This window comes from Pogoniulus pusillus, chromosome 32, assembly GCF_015220805.1.
Source record: "Pogoniulus pusillus isolate bPogPus1 chromosome 32, bPogPus1.pri, whole genome shotgun sequence".
Taxonomy (NCBI): domain Eukaryota; kingdom Metazoa; phylum Chordata; class Aves; order Piciformes; family Lybiidae; genus Pogoniulus; species Pogoniulus pusillus.
The window spans coordinates 4,493,761-4,510,517 of NC_087295.1; the positions used below are offsets into that span (position 1 = coordinate 4,493,761).

At 45.5% G+C, this 16,757-nt stretch overlaps 1 long non-coding RNA gene across 1 annotated transcript in view; it reads right to left on the reverse strand.

Annotated features, from left to right (window-relative positions):
- Positions 1–305: 305 nt before the first annotated feature.
- Positions 306–16,757, reverse strand: part of LOC135189509 (uncharacterized) — an 84,547-nt gene continuing 68,095 nt past the window's right edge. The window contains exons 2-3 of the long non-coding RNA XR_010308119.1: positions 1,312–1,414; positions 306–597 (exon numbers count right to left, since the gene is read on the reverse strand). This is a non-coding gene — a long non-coding RNA (uncharacterized LOC135189509). The remainder of the gene's footprint in view (positions 598–1,311; positions 1,415–16,757) is intronic.

Consider the following 16,757-nt stretch of genomic DNA (forward strand, 5'->3'; position numbering starts at 1 on the left):
TTGGATTAGGTGTGCAAAAATATATCCTTGGAATATGTAAGAGGTTAAAACTGCTTGGAGGCCCCTGGGAAAAGCTCCCTCACCTTTCACTGTTTAAGATGAGCTTCACTCACATCATCCTGCTATGAATAAAACTCCCAATTTCTTACAATCCTTGCCCTACAGAATTAGGAAAGATTTAAACTTTCCTTTGTGCTGCCTGTATCCTCAAAAGACTTTATGGGCACCTGCCAGTCAAGTGAGCCTGGTTCTCTGGCCAACCACTCTTTTGCTGATCTCATTAGTCAGTTTGATTGACAAAGAGATTGTATTTTGGCTATGTTTATCATGGAGAACTGTAATTGCTATTAAAATTCCAAAGACAAATAAATTTGTCTTTTTTTCCCCAGTGTCACTGAGACATTTAAACAACACTAGTGATTAATTTAAACAGGAAAATAAGTTGTGGTTCCTTGCAAATCCAAATGCCCCTTCCTCCCCCTTAAAGTCATTAATTATCTTAGTGACTTGTAAATTCCTTATTGAGCCTGGAGAAGCAGAGAAGCCATTTGTTTGTGTAGAATTCTGCTCACACTTAACTGCAGCCCACAACACGGCCTGTGGACAAAGAAGAATCATAGAATTGCCAGGGGTAGAAGGGGCCACAAGGGTCATCTAGTTCCAACCCCCCTGCCATGAGGCCATGGGCAGGGACACCTCACACTACATCAGGCTGCTCAGAGCCACATCCAGCCTTGGGCTTAAAAAACTCCAGGGATGGGGCCTCAACCACCAACCTGGGCAACCTGTGCCAGTGTCTCCACCTTCATGGTGAGAAACTTCTTCCTAACATCCAATCTGAATCTACCCACTTCCAGTTTTGCTCCATTCCCCCTAATCCTATCACTACCTGACACTCTTAAAAAGTCCCTTCCCAGCTTTCCTGTAGGCCTTCTTCAGATACTGGAAGGCCACAGTAAGGTCTCTTTGGAGCCCTCTTTTCTCCAGACTGAACAGCCCCCACTCTCTCAGCCTGTCCTCATAGCAGAGGAGCTCCAGCCCTCTGATCACCCTTGTGGTCCTTTTCTGGACACATTCCAGTATGTCCATATCTTTCTTGTAACAGAGGCTCTAGAACTGGATGCAATACTCAGGGTGGGGTCTCATCAGAGTGGAGCTCCTTTCATTCTTCAGTAGTTGGCATATCCTACAGGAAAATACATCCTGAAATCCTGCTGCATGTAACTGTTTACAAATCAATCTTTATTACTACTCACTTCTCATGTACCAGGACTAGCTAGTTGCAAGTTCATGTTCCATTTTGGTACTCACAGATGAAATGATGAAATGCTATCCAGGGAGAAGAAAGTATGAGTGGTTCCAGCATCTCCTCCTCACAGTGATGGTCTGCATGTGACCCAATGCATCCAGCTCTCTGAAGGAAAAATAACAGTAAGAAAACCCCTCACTTTAAAAATCCAAGTGAACTGCAAGGAAGAAGAACCTTCAGAAATACAGTGTTCAAATGGTGATGGTGTTCTCTGATAAAAATATCATAGAATAGTAGAATCAACCAGGTTGGAAGAGACTTCTAACATCATCCAGCCCAACCTAGCACCCAGCCCTAGCCAATCAACTCAGACCATGGCACTAAGTGCCTCAGCCAGGCTTTGCTTCAACACCTCCAGGGACGGCAACTCCACCACCTCCCTGGGCAGCCCATTCCAATGCCAATCACTCTCTCTGACAACAACTTCCTCCTAACATCCAGCCTAGACCTCCCCTGGCACGACTTGAGACTGTGTCCCCTTCTTCTGTTGCTGCTTGCCTGGCAGAAGAGACCAACCCCATCTGGCTACAACCTCCCTTCAAGTAGTTGCAGACAGCAATGAGCTCTGCCCTGAGCCTCCTCTTTCCCAGGCTGCACACCCCCAGCTCCCTCAGCCTCTCCTCATGGATGCAGGAGTGTATCTAGCAGACAAAAGACGCATTTGGGGCACAGGAAATGCTGAGGGCTTGGGCCTGGAGCCAGCAAAGCCCTTGGTGGATGTATCTTTTTTCAATAATGAACTCCCACCAGAGCCTAGACTTTATGAGCCTGACACGTCTAAATTACATTCAGCAACATTTAAATGTTGAAATAATAGGATAAATTCAAACCAATTAGAGAGCATATGGAATATTGCCTTCCTAATGGTATGCATAAGCATCTCCTGTCAGCTTTATCAGATTAAAGACCTCAAGTGCTGGCAGTGATCAGATCCACTGTGATAAACAGGCACAGGGGCAGGAGCGGAGTTGCATGTGATCTTTGAGGTGGGTCTAACACAGCAGAAGGAATCTGCATTGCAGTTAGAGGCTTCTCCCTTTGTTTCAAGGTAGCAGGGAAATCAGACCAAAGCCTCAGCCCGGTCAAAGACTGCTATTTTGCCAGGTTGATGTCTTGGAAGGAGCTTGTTTTTCTTTTGTCATTTGGGCACCGGTTGTCCCAAGATGAATACCCCAAAGAACAGCCCATTTAACCTTCAAGTGATAATTAAAGGCTTTCCATTCTCTCTGCACAAAACCAAACAACCAAAAAAAAAACCCAAAACACCACCACCACAAAAAATCCAAAACCAGTTTTAAGCAGAAACAGAAATGCTAAAGCAGGAGAAGGAAAAACAAAAGGTATATAAGTCTTCAAAATAACATAAAGCAAAAACAAAGCTCCAGCAAAATTATCAAACTCTCAGCTGGAGACAGACACCTTACTTGAAGTTTTTTTGTCCCAAATTGCTGGAGTCTGGTAAAATGATGAGCAAGTGGCAAAAGGGTTTTGTTAACACCTTTGGGTTTGATAATGAGAGCTTTCAAATAACCATCCCAGGTGCACAGGTCCTTTGTACACCTTGATTGGTTCTCCAGGGATTTATTCATTTTGTTTTGTGCATGTTAAATCAATCCAAGGCTTCTAAGACCCTTGAATGTGAAGTGTGAGGTTCTCATTTTAGAGTTTCAGCCTCAAGGACTTCAGTGAAGTTAAATTAGGGGAGGTCAGCCCATAGACACCCAGCTGAGGATCTGGTGCATGCACCTGTTTTAACTGGTTGGAAATGCCCTGGCTACAGCTTTGATTTAAGATGCACTGTGCCAGCTGAAATGCTTCCAGGTGTTCATTGAGTTTCTCCAGCTACCTGCCTGCAGAGATACTCAGCAGCATACTGAGGTGCTGCCCTAAGTACAATGTCAGCACCAGCTCAGCTCCAAAGCCTATTTGATTTGAAGGTGTACTCCAATAAAAAAAGGCCTATGATGCCTGGACATCCATAGCTGCTGGAACATCCCTTCAAGCACCAATTATTTTTACCTTCCCCATATCAGTCCTGGCCTGAGGAAGCTGCATACATAGCTCCTAGCAGCACAGCACAGACTGGAAAGTGGTCCAAATCAGGTGTGCAGACCTCACAAGAAACCATTAATCCTGTCCTCAATGGTGGCATTAGCAGAACAGAGGTGACACAAGACTATTCAACCAGCCACAAAACCACTCCATAGAACCACAGCATCAACCAGGTTGGAACAGACCTCCAAGATCATCCAGTTCAACCTATGAGATGCAGTCCATAATAAGAATGCAATTCCCTGATAATCCTCAGAACTCTCTTTTACAATATGCTTTCCACCCATGCTCCTTTATCTCCAGCTCCCTCTTCACCTCTCACCACTTTTAGGATTTAACAAGGCCAAGTGCAGGGATCTACACTTTGGCCATGACAACCCCAAGCAGCACTACAGGCTGGGGACAGAGTGGCTGAGAGCAGCCAGGCAGAAAGGGACCTGGGGGTGCTGGTAGATAGGAGCTGAAGATGAGCCAGAAGGGTGCCAAGGTGGCCAAGAGAGCCAATGGCATCCTGGCCTGGACCAGGAGCAGAGTGGGCAGCAGGACAAGGGAGGTTCTTCTGCCCCTGTGCTCAGCACTGCTCAGGCCACCCCTTGAGTGCTGTGTCCAGTTCTGGGCTCCTCCATTCAAGAGAGATGTTGAGGTGCTGGAAGGTGTCCACAGGAGGGCGCCAAAGCTGGGGAGGGGCCTGGAGCACAGCCCTGTGAGGAGAGGCTGAGGGAGCTGAGGGTGTGCAGCCTGCAGCAGAGGAAGCTCAGGGCAGAGCTCATTGCTCTCTACAGCTACCTGAAGGGAGGCTGTAGCCAGGTGGGGGTTGGTTTCTTCTCCTAGGCAAACAGCACCAGAACAAGGGGACACAGTCTCAAGTTGTGGCAGGGGAGGTCTAGGCTGGATGTTAGGAGGAAGTTGTTGGCAGAGAGAGTGATTGGCATTGGAATGGGCTGCCCAGGGAGGTGGTGGAGTTGCCGTCCCTGGAGGTGTTGAAGCAAAGCCTGGCTGGGGCACTTAGTGCCATGGTCCAGTTGATTGTCTAGGGCTGGGTGCTAGGTTGGACTAGATGATGTTAGAGGTCTCTTCAAACTTGGCTGATTCTATGCTTAGGCATTTCAGCACCAGGGATATAAGCTAACACAGGCTGCAGACTGTTGGGATTTTTCTCACCAGTCATTCAGCATTTTCTTTTTGCTCCTGGGGACACCTGATTAAATGATCCATTCAGTTTTAAATTAAACAGCTTAACCTCACCAATTTTTTAATAACTCATGATTGGCAGGAACCTGAAGCTTCAGCATCTGTGGCCACCAATTGTTGTCCACAATAACCTGAGGTCAAAATGGAAATTCAGGAGTACTTAATGAAACCTATTTTTCCTGCAGCATATACATTTGGAAAGCAGCATTACAACTCTTTGGAGTTCTGAGAAGCAACTACACAGTGTGATTAGTGTGACCTAGGTGGGGCAGTGACTGGCTTGACAGCAGCCCTGAGGAAAGGGACTTGGAGGTGCTGGTGGATGAGAAGCTCAGTATCAGCTGCCAGTGTGTACTTGCAGCCCAGAAAGCTGACTGCATCCTGGGCTGCACCAAGAGAAGCCAGGTTGAGGGAGGCGATTGTCCCCCCTCTACACTGCTATCATGAGACCTCACCTGGAGTACTGTGTCCACTTCTGAAACCCCTGTTACAAGAAGGATGTGGATGCGTTCAGAGAAGGGCCATGAGTGTGAATAGAGAGCTGGAGCTCCTCTCCTTGAGGACAGGCTGAGAGAGTTGGAATTTTTCTGTCTGGAGAGGAGAAAGCACTGAGAAGGCCTTATTGTGGCCTTCCAGTATCTGAAGGGGGACTATAAGATGAAGAGGGACTTTTTTAGGGTGTCAGGCAGTGACAGGACTGGGGGGAATGGATCCAAGCTAGAGAAGCTTTAGACTAGACGTTAGAAAGAAGTTCTTCACCATGAGGGTGGTGAGAGACTGAAACAGGTTGCCCAGGGAGGTGGTGGAAGCTCCATCCCTGGAGGTTTTTAAGGCCAGGCTGGATGTGGCTCAGAGTAACCAAATCTAGTGTGAAGTATCCTTGATCATTTCAGGGGAGTTGGAATTAGATGATCCTTGTAGTCCCTTCCAGCCCAGACAACTCTACGATTCTACGGTTGGAATAATATAGAGCTATCAGATGAACACAAGTTAAAAAGCAGGCATCTTTTGCAGCAAAATGAGGAGTGAAGACAGATGAAAAAAGTGCAGGATCACTTAAAAGAGCAAAATTAATAATTCTCACACTACTGCCTTTAATCTCTCTATGTTGAAAAGCAAACAGAGCATGTTATTTTCACACATCAGAACTTGTTTTTACTGCAGCTACCGACAACATTTGTTGACGGAAAAGGGGGCAAAATGAGGTGACTTTAAAAGCATTCCTTCCTAAAGAACTACATAAAAGTTACCAGGGCATAAAACTGGAATAATGGCCTGCCATAAACTCTGCCCTCAGACTTCTGATAGTAAAACCTGATGACAGTAATACATCTGCATCCTAAAGCAGTGGAGGCCAATCCTTTGGGTGTCCCGCAGAATACAAGGAAACAAACCCCATCACTTAGCTGTGCTCAGCTTCTGCTGTGTGAAGGTGAAACTTCACAAAGTTATGAGCACTGTAGAGCCACACAGGTAACAAAAGCACTGAGTTCTTTACACTTGTTGTCCGAACACAGAGGCAGTAAATGAGACTTTTCTCTCCTCTTCAATTCAGCCAAAGTTCATGGCCACTACGCACTGTGGAGCCTCACTAGTATCTACCTCTGATTGCATCAGGAAGAGCTATTTCCACTAGAGATGTTCAAGAAAAGGCACTTAGTGGTCTAGTTGATTGGATAGGGTTGGGTGATAGGTTGTATTGGATGAGCTTGGAGGTCTCTTCCAGCCTGTTTGATTCTATGATGCATTCCAATACCTGAAAGGATCCTACAGGAAGGCTGTAGAGGGACTTTTGATAAGGTCGGACTGGATGATATTCCAACCTGGTTGATTCTATGATTCTATGTTGGGGTTGAACTCTTGGAAAGCAGCACTGGAGAAAAGGATCTGGCAGTTGTGACAGTTTGGGTGTTCCCTGACCCCAACACACACTTAAGAAAACCACCCAGACTAGACTCGGCCAAGCTGGACATTAGAATGGAGCTTTGTATTTACAGCTTAGCACAATATACAAGCAGGTATTTACAATCTATACAGCTATAGACAGAAATAAACAAATTGAAAAGTAATACAGAAACACAGCAGCCCTCCCAGAAACCAGAGTCCCTAGGAGGGGCTCCCAACCACCCTTTCACCTCCCGTCCACCCCTCTACCTTATCTCAGACTTTGCCTTACACTCAAGGTGAGTTTGGAGAATTGGCCAGGAGGGTTAAGAAGCAGACAGGATTAGTCACACAGACAGCAGGTTAGGGAGAGAAGGGAGGCAGCCAAAGCCAGAGAGCAACTCTGTTATCTATGTTTGTGTTCTTGTTTTTATACATCTCAGCAAGCCTATGAGTGAAGCAGACATCATCATTGTTTCCTTTTCACAGCCTAGCATCTAATTCCTCTCACTAAATTATCCTAGCTAGGCTCAAACTAGCACAGGAGTCCTGGTGGGCAACAGAGTGACCATGAGCCAGAAATGTGCCTTTGTGGCCAAGACAGCAAAATGGGTGTATTAGGAGTATGGTTAGTAAAGACAGGTTCTCTTGTCCTTCTACTCTGCCCTGGTCAGGCCACATCTGGAATACTGTGTTCAGTTCTGGTCTCTTTAGTTCAAGAAGGACCCCAGGGAACCGCTTGAAAGAGTCCAGTGCAGAGCCACAAAGATGATGATGAGTGTGGAATGCCTGCCTTAGGAGGAACAGCTGAGAGAGCTGAGGCTACCTTAGCTCGGAGGAGAGGAGCCTGAGGGGTGACCTCACTCATGTTTGTAAAGATATGAGGGCAGTGTCAGGAGGACAGAACCAGGCTCTGCTTGGTGATGTCCATTGGTAGGACTAAGGGCAATGGGTGTAAACTGGAGCAGAGGAGGTTCCATGTGAACATAAGGAAAAACTTTTTCACTGTGAGGGTGACAGAGGCCTGAACAGGCTGCCCAGAGAGGCTGTGGAGTCTCCCTCACTCTCTGAAGACATTCCTGTGTGACCTGCTCTAGGTGATCCTGCTCTGGCAGCAAGGACTAGATGATCTTGCGAGGTCCCTTCCAACCCCTAGCATTCTGTGATGGAACAATTCTGTCGTGGTGCAAGCACACACCTCCACAGATACTCTGTTTGCCTCTGGCAAAAGGCAAACCCAAAGGGAGTGTGACAGCAGACAGTGCTGCCCACAGCAGGCACGGAGCACTGGACTGAGAGTCAGTCAGAGCAGCAGATCTACAGTGTTGGCATGGCTGAATTGTTGCACCCCCTTAAACCACTCTCTTTGCACTCCTGTGCTGGTCTGAGCTAGAACAGAACTAACTCTGCTCAGTCATTTTACTTTTCAGCATTTCCCGGAGTCATTTGATATTGATTTGCATGGATCTGTATATATTTACTATTTTTATTGTCATTAAAGCAGATTCAGATTCCGATTCCAACCCTTAAGTCTCTTTGCCTTATTCCCTTTCTTTCCCACTTTGGGAAGAGAAAAGAATTAATACAGAGTGTCTGTCACTCATCTAGTGGACAGTCCAGTTCCAACCCTTGATAAATAGCATTTGCCAACCCTCCTGAAACCTTGCAGGAGGTAAAATGGGTGTTTTCCCAATGTCTTATATCAGCACAAGCTAAGGAAGCATAACTACAGTAAGCTGTGTAATTGCTATCAGGAAACAAAGCAGTCTGAGTCTCCAGGCTCAGACTTTTGACCCCAGAAGACTCTAGTTCTGTTCTTCCTTTTACTTTACTCTGCTTTTCAAGCATGAACCCAGGTCAATGATCCAGTGCAAGAGGTGACAGCAGGGTGGCTGGGGTGCCACGCAGCCTGCTGTTAGATGCCTGCTTCTCTGCATCACTGTGACCAACAAAGATTATGCAGTGCAAACGTATGCACAGAGACACAATTCTCTACCCAGAATCTGGGATGAATACCTGGGAAGGCTGTCACAGATTCAACATGTGGTTGGGATGGCTGAAGCACAGATCTCAGAGCAAACATGCAGATGATCCTTACAGAAAGCTGTATCCCAGCAAGTACAGGAGATTTAATCATCCAACCGTTCCCTGTTTGGCTCATCTCACTTCTAGCAGACTGCCAGACAGCACCCTAAGGCACTCCTCTCCCACATGCCAGCCCCAGAGGTCTGTACTTGCATAATAGAAGGGCCCTGGAGACCTGATCTTTTGTGACACCAAAAAGAGCTGTTCAGGTTGCTTGCTGCACTTCCCTGAGTGGAGGCAGGGACAAACTCCACACCGTTTTGCAAAGCAAAGCTCCACTGCGCTATGTTGTTACATTACAATGTGTAATCATCAAACAGTTTGTTCAATTACTTCTTGATTAAATTCAGCTTCATTAAACCTAAGTAATGACTCTGTTTTGTTTTAATAGCAACCATATTTCCATTCTAAGTGTCTTTCTGAATATCTTCTTCCCCCTTTAGACCTTTCTGTGACCTCTGAGCATATTCATGTCCCATCCCATTTCACATTTCCCTTCTCATTCTCTTTCCTTCCATGCAGGCAGCTTCCTCCCTATGAACTTTGTTGAAGCATCTCTCTGGTTCCTGCCTTTCAGTACCTCCAGGGGTCTGATTGTGCATGCAGCCCTTGAAGCTGAATCAAACAGGCACCTTTGTCCCGAGATGATGGAAAGTTAGCTGCTTTGATTCCTGTTGCCATTGCGTGCGGCGGATAAAAGCGGCAACGCTTCGACAAATCAGACATTTTCCTGCTGATTGTCTACGGCTGCTCAGGTTCCATTTCTACACAAACCTGATCTTTCTGCACAGACTGCCTACATCACCCTCATTACCAGCCTTTCAATACATTAATTACCATTCCACATGCAGCGCACACACAAACAGGTTACATTGCAAAAGAGAGGGAAAGGGATAGCAAAACAAAAAGCCTGAGGTACCCAAAGCAGGCAGAGGCAGCAGGAGCAAAAGCCTCTTCAGCTCTCACTGAACTGACAGGTGCTGAGCAGTGGCATCCACCTAATTGTCTTTCTGATATTGCCACAGCCTTCACAGATGCCCTGTATTAGAAATGCCTCTTTTAAAAAGCTGGAAGCTTAGGGAAGGAAATGCATTTTCAGTGAATAGATTGCTGCCAGAACAGGAGAGAATGCTGCAGTCAGTGAAAAGCACAGGTACAGCAGAGTCCAGTGTGCAGGGGTGGAAACAGGGGAACTGCCTCCCTTTTCACTCATCCCTGCATCTTTCATAGAATCAACCAGGTTGGAAGAGACCTCCAAGCTCATCCAGTCCAACTTAGCACCCAGCCCAAGCCAATCAATTAGACCATGGCACTAAGCGCTTCATCCAGTCTTCTCTTGAACACCTCCAGCGATGGCGATTCCACCGCCTGCCTGGGCAGCCCATTCCAATGCCAATCACTCTCTCTGTGACCTCTTCCTTTACATTTCTCTTGGACACCAACCTTGAATTCTCCTTTCCATGTGTGTTTATACCATGGGGAGCAGAGAAGCTTACTTTGAAGCTGTTGTGAAGCCTTTCTTTTATTGTTATTTTTTTCAATGGTAGTTTGAGCCAATAGAGGTCTTCTTGCAAGGGGACACAGTCTCAAGTTGTGCCAGGAGAAGTATGGGCTGGATTTTAGGAGGAAGTTCTTCACAGAGAGTGATTTGCCATTGGAATGGGCTGCCCAGGGAGGTGGTGGAGTCACCATCCCTGCAGGTGTTCAAGAAAAGCCTGGATGAGGCATTTAGTGCCATAGTCTAGGTAACTGGATAAGGCTGGGTGCTAGGTTGGACTGGATGATTCTATGATTCTGCATCATCTAAAGGGAATTGTTGAGGAGCTGATGGCCAGGCCAAAGTGGATTCAAAAATATTAGAGTATAATGTACCTAGCTAATGTTTAATAGTAGCTGTAGTTTTAGACTTACCACACTCCTGTTGGTTTAGACTTTTTGTTCATTTCAGAACCAGTACAATCATTCTGTGTTAAAATTGCTCCTCTGTTACCTTGGATGACTTTCAGCCAGGCAGGAGCTTTTGTAACAATGCATCAGGCACCAAAGCAAAAGCTCTGTAAAGACTAGAAGCAAAATTTGACCAGAGCTCTGTGTGATTTCTTTACACTGAAGCAGTTTTGTTGCTGGCTTTGTGGGTTTTATTTGTAGGTGAAGTAGGAAAAAAAAATAATTGTTTTGTTTGGTGAAGAGCTATTAAAGAATGAAATAAGCTACACAGAGGGAAAGATTTGTTTTCAGAGAGCTGGATGATTTAATGAGTTGGCTAACAGCACACTTCTGCAAGCCTTCAGCAAAGAGATGGGGAGAGGTATCTGGGACAGGAGAGGCACATCAACTGCTATGTTAACCAGTGAGTGTGCAGCTGGGAATTTATTGGAAAGGGGAAAGTGTCTGGCAGTTATCCCACAGGTAAGCATGACAGATACAGCTGAGAAGCCAGGAAGTGCAAGTCAAAATGAGGTGGGTTCTAACCCCAAGCAGTGCTACAGGCTGGGGACAGAGTGGCTGGAGAACAGCCAGGAAGAAAAGGGACCTGGAGATGCTAGTAGATAGTAGCTGAAGATGAGGCAGCAGTGTGCCAAGGTAGCCAAGAGAGCCAATGGCATCCTGGCCTGGATCAGGAGCAGTGTGGCCAGCAGGACGAGGGAGGTTCTTCTGCCCCTGGACTCAGCACTGATCAGGCCACACCTTGAGTGCTGTGTCCAGTTCTGGGCTCCTCAAGTCAAGAGAGATGCTGAGATACTGGAACGTGTACAGAGAAGGGCAAAAAAGCTAGTGAGAGGCCTGGAGCACAGCCCTGTGAGGAGAGGCTGAGGGAGCTGGGGGTGTGCAGCCTGCAGAAGAGGAAGCTCAGGGCAGACCTCACTGCTCTCTACAGCTACCTGAAGGGAGGCTGTAGCCAGGTGGGGTTGGTCTCTTCTGCCAGGCACCCAGCAACAGAACAAGGGGACACAGTCTCAAGTTTTGCTGGGGGAGGCCTAGGATGGATATTAATAGGAAGTTCTTCTCAGAGAGAGTGATTGGCATTGGAATGGGCTGCCCAGGGAGGTGGTGGAGCTGCCATCCCTGGAGGTGTTGAAGCAAAGCCTGGCTGAGGCACTTAGTGCCATGGTCTGGTTGATTGGCTCGGGCTGGGTGCTAGGTTGGACTGGATGATCTTGGAGGTCTCTTCCAACCTGGTTGATTCTATGATTATTTTTTTAATCAGAGCTGATCAGACAGTTTTAATTGTTAGACTCCACTTTGACACGACAGCAGGTGAGAACAGACCTCAAAGCTGACGAACAAGCATTTCCCAGCGAAAAGTCAATTCCTCTGTCACTAGCTCTGGCAGTAGTGGCACTATAATTATGAGTTTAATATCTGAAAATTCGTTGATTTCATATTTGCATGCGTGTATGCTAACTAAAATTAATTAATTTTAATTGCATACACCAATTACAACATCAGGCTCATTTTCCAACGTATTATTCCTCGCTGATTACATATCCTCCAAGATTGCTTTAATTTTTCATTTTGTGCTTTAAAGTCAAAGAATAATATGTATTTCTAATTAAGCTCACTTACATATCTCACTGCTGATTAAATCACTATTTAATATTTTATAACACAAGCCACCTTTAATTTCCCCCACTGAGAGCAAAAGCCTCTCAAGCTCTTTTCTTCCTCCCCTCGGCTTCGCTGACCTTGCCACCACTGTGCTGCTACAGGCAGATGCCTTCCATCTTCACAGCAGAATGTCAGTGAACCACCCTGTTGACACATTTGTCACCCCTGGCAGGGGAGGCTATGATAATTGCCTTACTGACCAAAGGAACTGCTCTGAAGAAATCAGCAGCCTGCCACCACCACTAGGAGAAAATAGACACTCAGGAGGGGTTTTTAGCAGTGTCTTAGGGGATTGTAGGGCTTGCTGACAGTCTCTGGAGCTGACACATTTCAAATCTTTTAGGGGATCTTGGAAGTCCTCTGTTGGCATCTAAGGCTGAATGCTAAGAAATGAAGTGGAAAATGAGGTTTTTCCCTCTCTCCAACTGGCACAGTAGAAAAAAATTTGCCAGTCAGTTGGGAGCCAGGACTGTATCCTGGCCTGGATTAGGAACATTGTGGCCAGCAGGACAAGGGAGGTTATTCTGCCCCTGTACTCAACACCAGTCAGACTACATCTTGAGTCCTGAGTCCAGTTCTGGGCTCCTCAACTCAAGAGAGATGTTGATATACTGGAACACGTCCAGAGAAGGGCAATGAAGCTGGTGAGAGGCCTGGAACACAGCCCTTTTCACAGTATCACACAGTATGACAGTATCATCAGGGTTGGAAGAGACCTCACAGATCATCAAGTCCAACCCTTTACCACAGAGCTCAAGAGTCTCCAGACCATAGTTCATAGAATCACAGAATTGTCAGGGCTGGATGGAACCTCAAGGATCATCCAGTTCCAATTCCCCTGCCATAGGCATGGGCATCTCACACTAGATCAGACTTCCCAGAGCCACAGCCAGCCTGGCCTTAAAAAGGTCCAGGGATGAGGCTTCCTGGGTGACCTGTTCCAGTCTTTCCCCACCCTCATGGTGAAGAACTTCTTCCTAAATCTAATCTGAATCTCCCCTCCTGTAGCTTGGATCCATTCCCCCTAGTGCTATCACTAAACACCTCCCTAAAAAGTCCCTCCCCATCATTCTCATAGTCCCACTTCAGATACTGGAAGGCCACAATAAGGTCTCCTTGGTGCCTTTCTCTTCTCCAGACTGAACAACCCCAACTCTCTCAGCCTGTCGTCAAGGAGAGGAGCTCCAGCTCCCTGATCTTCCTCATGACCCTGCTTCATGTCATATAAACTCTGAATTGTACTCTCCTGTGACTAAAGTTTTATGTGATACTGGCCATCTACAACTAGGTAACTGTGCCACTGTGGTAATGTTAGGTCAGAGAAGAGAAACCATCAGAGTGGAGAGGAATGTTACAATTCAGAAAGTTTCTCTTATGACCACCAAGTCAGCTGGCAATAAAATCAGGACTAGAATAGGCTGCATACTACAGGCTAAGAAACATTCTACTACAGCCCATGATTTCTGAGTGAAAAGCAGGTTTCAACAATAAAAAGTACACAGTGCACATATTTGGCAGTAGCAAAAGGAGAAACAGAGGAAAAACAGAATGACGGAGCCATCGAAAAATGGTGTCTAGGGGGAAAAAAATGAAGACACAAGAAAGAAAAATTGGGCCAGAAATAAAGAGAGAGGAAACATTCAGAAAAGAAAGCAGGAAGGATCAATGTCTTTTTTAAAATGCATTTTTCTTCCACCCCTCAAAATAAAATAAAGAAGTCATTCATATTCACTTTTCTTCTCAAAACAGAAGGACTATTCAGGCAACATTCCAGATGCAGGTAGACACTCTTGCTGTGTGCATTGGTTTAGCTCAGTCATTGCAAGGGAAAAAAAGGCAGGCTGTCTAAAGTAAGAATGATGAGCCAGCAGGCTTCCTCAGACAGAGAGCAGAAAGAAAAAGAGAGGAGATGATGTTGTATTTGAAGCTATAGTGTAGAAACTAGCTCCAGTCTCTGCTACAGGCCCCTCTGTAAGTTTATCCCATTTGTCACCATCTAAAGCTACAGAAATTAGACAGAGGAGCCTCAATTCAGGCGGTAGCTGACCTGTCACACTGTATCAGTTGGGAAATGGGGCTCATATTCCTTTGCTTTCTTCTGGGTAGTATCATAAAGACATCTGTTAGATACACGTGAAAGATACGTGTCCCCTCAGCCACTGCAGCAGAGGAGACAGCGCTGTGCTTAACGCAGAGACACACAACAGAACCAGCTGCTGAGAGACGGAGAGAGAGAGGCGGGGGCAGAGAGAGGGAGAGGGCGAGAGCGAGAGGGCGAGAGGGAAAGAGAAAGAGAAAGAGAAAGAAAGAGAGAAAGAGAGAAAGAGAGAAAGAGAGAAAGAGAGAAAGAGAGAAAGAGAGAAAGAGAGAAAGAGAGAAAGAGAGAAAGAGAGAAAGAGAGAAAGAGAGAAAGAGAGAAAGAGAGAAAGAGAGAGAAAGAGAGAGAAAGAGAGAGAAAGAGAGAGAAAGAGAAAGAGAGAGAAAGAGAGAGAAAGAGAGAGAAAGAGAGAGAAAGAGAGAGAAAGAGAGAGAAAGAGAGAGAAAGAGAGAGAAAGAGAGAGAGAGAGAGAGAGAGAGAGAGAAAGAGAGAGAAAGAGAGAGAAAGAGAGAGAAAGAGAGAACAGCATTAAGTAGGAGTGGTTTAATCTTTAGTGTCACATTAAAAAAAAGCACCTCTGCACATCTGTCTGCTTAGCCTGTTTCTGTTGTCAAGGGAAACAGGTGCTCCAGAGCAGAAAATTATCTTCATTATCTCCGGCAGCTACATTCTAAAGGCCTCTTGAAAGGTCTTCTCCACTGACCACAGAAAGCCTAGAAGCCTTTTTTTTCTCGTGTTCCCTATAAAATATCCAAGGTCTAAATGCTAAAGTTAGGTAAAATACAACCTCTGCCACTGAGCAGAAATGACTAGATTATTCAAGGTGTAAGCTGGAGGAGACAAGAGAGAAGTATTTGTTAGAAGAGACAGAATTCAAGCAGAACACAGAGACATCTGAAGGTGCTGATGACTGAGTATTCCCAAAGCTATGGCTATGTCCCTGGCTGGAGTTTTTTAGTCTGAGGGATGGAATTCTTCCCAATGAAAAGCAAAGAGAACCCCTGAAAATGGTCCATGCTATTTCACAGCAGGAGATGGCAAGCAGTTTGAGGGAGGCAGAAGATGGCTTCTGCTGTTTGGAGTTGTGTTTCCTGTGCAGAATCGATAGCGGAGCTGGGAACAGCAGAGCTGATCCTGTGATTATATCTCCCATGCACGGGAGGCTCACAGCAATAAAAAGGATTGTTAATAACCAATATTGATTCACCTTTCCCTAATGCATGGACAAAAATGTCATCAATAAGTTGGTCAACAGCCTGAAGCAATGAGCCTTATAACAGTCTGCTAAGCCAAGAATAACAGAGAGTTTATTTATCTGTTCAGACCTCAAATCAGTGGCAGGTAATTCCCCGAGAGATGGATGGATTTAAAGCAACAGGGGGACCATTTACAAGGCACTTGCTTTTCTGGGTGTTGCATCCATGTTGTGCCTCAACATGGTGCTGGCTTTAAAAACAGCTGAGCTGCCTCCACCTGACTCTCCATCTCCCCTCTCATCCACGCTGTTCTTTCATCCTCTGAGTCCCAAGAAATACCATTTCAATGTTAGGGTTTTTTTCCCTCCTTTTAATGGGCTATTAAAAGCTGTACCACAGCAATTATGAAAGGCTTCTCACTTTTGCTGCGTTGAGCTTGATAGGAATATGGGAAAGTATTTAAAGATGGAAACCATTTGCTTAAGAGCCTTTCTCACTGTGTTTATTTCTGTCATTAAAACAAGTGATCAGCCAGGGGAGAGGAACAGAGCTATCCATGAAGCCTGTAGACCTTTCCTACGTGAAACGAGCAGAGGCTAGATAACACTCTGCAATTAAATGGTACATAAAGGCAAGGCAAGCAGACAACACAAAAATCCTCTAGTATCTCATTTCTAAGACTAAACTCAAATGAATAATAACATGGCAGAAGTAGCAACCTTCCAATGTAATTGCTATTTGCTTAATTTATTAAACAATCCAAGTGGGAAGGGCTCTGGGAAAGAGGTGAACTTATGCTTTGCTACATTTGAATCCCATTTTAGGGTTTGCATCCTGCCCACATATGTATACAACACCCATTACCATCGTTTCCAAGCATGGGAGCAACACGAGAATGTGTTTATTATTAGCTCTCTATTTTTCTCCTCGTTAGAAACTGATGCTAGGTTGAAGCTAGATGGAAAGCAAAGCTCCAAATATTAACCCTTTGCAAATTACAGAATTTGAATTCCTCCCTGTAAGACATTTTCAAGACTCTGACACAAACTGCAGCTAGAGAAAAAGCTTCTATTTTGAACTTCTCATATCTGCCTTTAATAAGGAGTTGGTTTTCAGAGCAAGCTTTTTTCGTCCATAGAGCTTCAGACATCACTGAAGGTGACAGAGTAATGTCCATTTCATGGAATATGCATGGCCATATAAATAATAAATCAAAGTGCTCAGCAGCGTTGCACATATGAGTCACAGGCACAAAATGGAAAGCTAAAGACAACGTTCTGGCAAAATTCTGAACAGCAATTTCAACAACAGGTTCACTTTACCCTTGCTCCAA